This window comes from Pogonomyrmex barbatus, unplaced genomic scaffold, assembly GCF_055798465.1.
Source record: "Pogonomyrmex barbatus isolate J1 unplaced genomic scaffold, ASM5579846v1 scaffold54, whole genome shotgun sequence".
Lineage (NCBI taxonomy): Eukaryota > Metazoa > Arthropoda > Insecta > Hymenoptera > Formicidae > Pogonomyrmex > Pogonomyrmex barbatus.
In genome coordinates this window covers 15,001-20,000 of record NW_028297154.1, presented here as the reverse complement: position 1 = coordinate 20,000, position 5,000 = coordinate 15,001, and the positions used below count along the sequence as shown (strand labels likewise).

Sequence of the window (5,000 nt, the reverse complement as noted above, 5' to 3'; positions counted from 1 at the left end):
CGTTTGCGAAAGCAACACGCCGCGAGCGGACTTTAACGCACGAACGGCCGTACGCGCCACGTCCGTGCGAAAGCAACACGCCGCGAGCGGACTTTAACGCACGAACGGCCGTACGCGCCACGTCGTGCGAAAGCAACACGCCGCGAGCGGACTTAACGTTTGCGAAAGCAACACGCCGCGAGCGGACTTTAGCGTTTGCGAAAGCAACACGCCGCGAGCGGACTTTAACGCACGAACGGCCGTACGCGCCACGTCGTGCGAAAGCAACACGCCGCGAGCGGACTTTAACGCACGAACGGCCGTACGCGCCACGTCGTGCGAAAGCAACACGCCGCGAGCGGACTTAACGTTTGCGAAAGCAACACGCCGCGAGCGGACTTTAGCGTTTGCGAAAGCAACACGCCGCGAGCGGACTTAACGTTTGCGAAAGCAACACGCCGCGAGCGGACTTTAGCGTTTGCGAAAGCAACACGCCGCGAGCGGACTTTAGCGTTTGCGAAAGCAACACGCCGCGAGCGGACTTTAACGCACGAACGGCCGTACGCGCCACGTCGTGCGAAAGCAACACGCCGCGAGCGGACTTAACGTTTGCGAAAGCAACACGCCGCGAGCGGACTTAACGTTTGCGAAAGCAACACGCCGCGAGCGGACTTTAGCGTTTGCGAAAGCAACACGCCGCGAGCGGACTTTAACGCACGAACGGCCGTGCGCGCCACGTCGTGCGAAAGCAACACGCCGCGAGCGGACTTTAGCGTTTGCGAAAGCAACACGCAGCGCGCGAGCCTGTGTAGTGCCTGTCCGCGGGAGGCGCGATTAAAGTATCAGTCATTCGTGTGCTACAATTTTATAATCCTGTGTCCTTAAAATATCAATACTTATATAATTGCATAGTAAAATATAATATTACAATATAAACATTATATTTCGTTATATAAGTTTAAAAATTAACATAACTGTAATAACTAAGCATTATGCACCTTCTAATACAGAAACACTAAAAGTATTCCCACGCAAACACTCCAATGCGTGTGATACGTTATTAGGGACAGCATTCATGCATGAATGCTTTAAAAGTAAAGATATAAACACGGATAACAGCAACACTTTATCAAAGGCACCAATCCAGATATCAATGACGAATAAATGTTTATTTATTAATACGAAAGTTATTTATTGCGCTGCCCGGCTAATCGGAGGTTCCGCCGAGAGCGAAGAGCAACACGCCGCGAGTCGACTTTTGCATCGCCCGTACGCCGGAGGTACTGCCCGAGCCCGTCGGAGGTACCGCCGAGAGCGAAAGCAACACGCCGCGAGCCAACTTTTGCATCGCCCTTACGCCGGAGGTACCGCCGAGAACGAAAGCAACACGCCGCGAGCCGACTTTTGCATCGCCCGTACGCCGGAGGTATCGCCGAGAGCGAAAGCAACACGCCGCGAGTGGACTTTGTCGCGCGCGGCAACGTCGGAGGTAATGCCCGAGCCCGTCGGAGGTACCGCCGAGAACGAAAGCAACACGCCGCGCGCGGACTTTGTCGTGCGACACCGTCGGAGGTACTGCCCGAGCCCGTCGGAGGTACCGCCGAGAAAGAAAGCAACACGCCGCGAGTCGACTTTTGCATCGCCCGAAAGCCGGAGGTACCGCCGAAAGCGAAAGCAACACGCCGCGAGTGGACTTTGTCGCGCGACAATGTCGGAGGTACAGCCCGAGCCTGCCGGAGGTACCGCCGAGAACGAAAGCAACACGCCGCGAGCCGACTTTTGCATCGGCCGTACGCCGGAGGTACCGCCGAGAGCGAAAGCAACACGCCGCGAGTGGACTTTGTCGCGCGACAATGTCGGAGGTACAGCCCGAGCCCGTCGGAGGTACCGCCGAGAGAGAAAGCAACACGCCGCGCGCGGACTTTATCGTGCGACATCGACGGATGTATCGCCCGAGCGAGCGTCCGGAGGTACCGCCGAGAGCGAAAGCAACACGCCGCGAGTCGACCTTTGCATCGCCCGAAAGCCGGAGGTACCGCCGAGAGCGAAAGCAACACGCCGCGAGTGGACTTTGTCGCGCGACAATGTCGGAGGTACAGCCCGAGCCCGTCGGAGGTACCGCCGAGAACGAAAGCAACACGCCGCGCGCTGACTTTGTCGTGCGACACCGTCGGAGGTACCGCCCGAGCCCGTCGGAGGTACCGCCGAGAAAGAAAGCAACACGCCGCGAGTCGACTTTTGCATCGCCCGAAAGCCGGAGGTACCGCCGAGAGCGAAAGCAACACGCCGCGAGTGGACTTTGTCGCGCGACAATGTCGGAGGTACTGCCCGAGCCAGCCGGAGGTACCGCCGAGAACGAAAGCAACACGCCGCGCGCGGACTTTATCGTGCGACATCGACGGAGGTACCGCCCGAGCGAGCGTCCGGAGGTACCGCCGAGAGCGAAAGCAACACGCCGCGAGTCGACTTTTGCATCGCCCGTAAGCCGGAGGTACCGCCGAGAGCGAAAGCAACACGCCGCGAGTGGACTTTGTCGTGCGACACCGTCGGAGGTACCTCCCGAGCCCGTCGGAGGTACCGCCGAGAACGAAAGCAACACGCCGCGAGCCGACTTTTGCATGGCCCGTACGCCGGAGGTACCGCCGAGAGCGAAAGCAACACGCCGCGAGTGGACTTTGTCGCGCGACAATGTCGGAGGTACAGCCCGAGCCCGTCGGAGGTACCGCCGAGAGAGAAAGCAACACGCCGCGCGCGGACTTTATCGTGCGACATCGACGGATGTATCGCCCGAGCGAGCGTCCGGAGGTACCGCCGAGAGCGAAAGCAACACGCCGCGAGTCGACCTTTGCATCGCCCGAAAGCCGGAGGTACCGCCGAGAGCGAAAGCAACACGCCGCGAGTGGACTTTGTCGCGCGACAATGTCGGAGGTACAGCCCCGAGCCCGTCGGAAGGTACCGCCGAGAACGAAAGCAACACGCCGCGCGCTGACTTTGTCGTGCGACACCGTCGGAGGTACCGCCCGAGCCCGTCGGAGGTACCGCCGAGAAAGAAAGCAACACGCCGCGAGTCGACTTTTGCATCGCCCGAAAGCCGGAGGTACCGCCGAGAGCGAAAGCAACACGCCGCGAGTGGACTTTGTCGCGCGACAATGTCGGAGGTACTGCCCGAGCCAGCCGGAGGTACCGCCGAGAACGAAAGCAACACGCCCGCGCGCGGACTTTATCGTGCGACATCGACGGAGGTACCGCCCGAGCGAGCGTCCGGAGGTACCGCCGAGAGCGAAAGCAACACGCCGCGAGTCGACTTTTGCATCGCCCGTAAGCCGGAGGTACCGCCGAGAGCGAAAGCAACACGCCGCGAGTGGACTTTGTCGTGCGACACCGTCGGAGGTACCTCCCGAGCCCGTCGGAGGTACCGCCGAGAACGAAAGCAACACGCCGCGAGCCGACTTTTGCATGGCCCGTACGCCGGAGGTACCGCCGAGAGCGAAAGCAACACGCCGCGAGTGGACTTTGTCACGCGGCTACGTCGGAGGTACCACCCGAGCCCGTCGGAGGTACCGCCGAGAACGAAAGCAACACGCCGCGCGCGGACTTTATCGTGCGACACCGTCGGAGGTACCGCCCGAGCCCGTCGGAGGTACCGCCGAGAACGAAAGCAACACGCCGCGAGCCGACTTTTGCATCGCCCGTACGCCGGAGGTACCGCCGAGAGAGAAAGCAACACGCCGCGCGCGGACTTTGTCGTGCGACATCGCCGGAGGTACCGCCCGAGCCCGTCGGAGGTACCGCCGTGACGTCGGAGGTACCGCCGAGCCCGTCGGAGGTACCGCCGAGCCTGTCGGTGCTCCTTACAAGTATCCGTTTTCGGCCATCGGGACGCCCGATTTTGTTTAATGTCATCTCTTTTTCTTCGATCCATCCCGTCTGTGCTGTCGTTCGGTCGCTGTCGACCCGTTCGGATCGATCATCGTAATCCGATCGTTCGCAGCGACTAAGTCCCGTTCGCCTCGTTTCATCGGCGCTCGCGCCATAAGCGGCCGTGCGTAAGGCCGTGCGTCGCCGACCGCTTGGCCGGCCGGTTGGGTACTATAAGAGGTGCGGTGCGCTCGGCGACCGAGCGTTGTCGGATCGTCGTGCGGGTGCGTTTGGCGTGCTTCGCACGTTCGGTACGATGTGCCTCGGCTCTCCTGAGTCGTGCCGTATTATTAGAAATTATATTTCTAGACACAGCATTGCCACGAGTCGCGTCGTAAGACCGAATGGCTCCTATGTGGCGCGCACTGTTTATCAGTGTTGGCTGCGCGATCTTCCCTCGTTCGTAGACGAACGCGATCGGATGTATCGTTGCACTTACCGAGCATCGACTTCACCGTTACCGAGTGGCGGAAAGCGAGAGATCGCTCTTCACGCTTACTTGTAAACCGTAGCGAAAATTTTCGACCGTGCTTGAACGCACCGGCGACTCGTTCCTCGACGTCTGAGCATCGCGCCGTCGATCTAGCGTCAGGGCGAGGCGGCTATACGCCGCTACTTTGGGAGAATGAGAACAACATGATCTTTATATAACAAATATGATCTTTATAACATAATTTTAACGGAGTAGAGCTCCAACGAGCGTCTGTCTCCAGCTGTATATATTGCGATAATAAGAGAGTGTCGCCGACCGGCTTGAGGGCGCCGGCGGTAATAACGGCACGTCGAGAGTATCTCGAACGAAGGGCGCCCGTCACGTTCGCGGACGTGATGGGGCGCGCGTCGCTCCACGCGAGCGACCGAACTCACGAAGTTCCCTGGTTGATCCTGCCAGTAGTCATATGCTTGTCTCAAAGATTAAGCCATGCATGTCTCAGTGCATGCCGAATTAAGGTGAAACCGCGAATGGCTCATTAAATCAGTTATGGTTCATTAGATTGTACCCACATTTACTTGGATAACTGTGGTAATTCTAGAGCTAATACATGCAAAACAGAGTCCCGACCAGTGATGGGAGGGACGCTTTTATTAGATCAAAACCAATC

General features: G+C 59.0%; 1 non-coding gene across 1 annotated transcript in view; it reads left to right on the top strand.

Annotated features, from left to right (window-relative positions):
• The first annotated feature begins 4,769 nt into the window (after window positions 1–4,769).
• The window catches only part of LOC148935189 (small subunit ribosomal RNA), a 1,920-nt gene continuing 1,689 nt past the window's right edge, over window positions 4,770–5,000 (top strand). The window contains exon 1 of the ribosomal RNA XR_016140540.1: window positions 4,770–5,000. This exon is cut by the window's right edge and continues 1,689 nt beyond it. This is a non-coding gene — a ribosomal RNA (small subunit ribosomal RNA).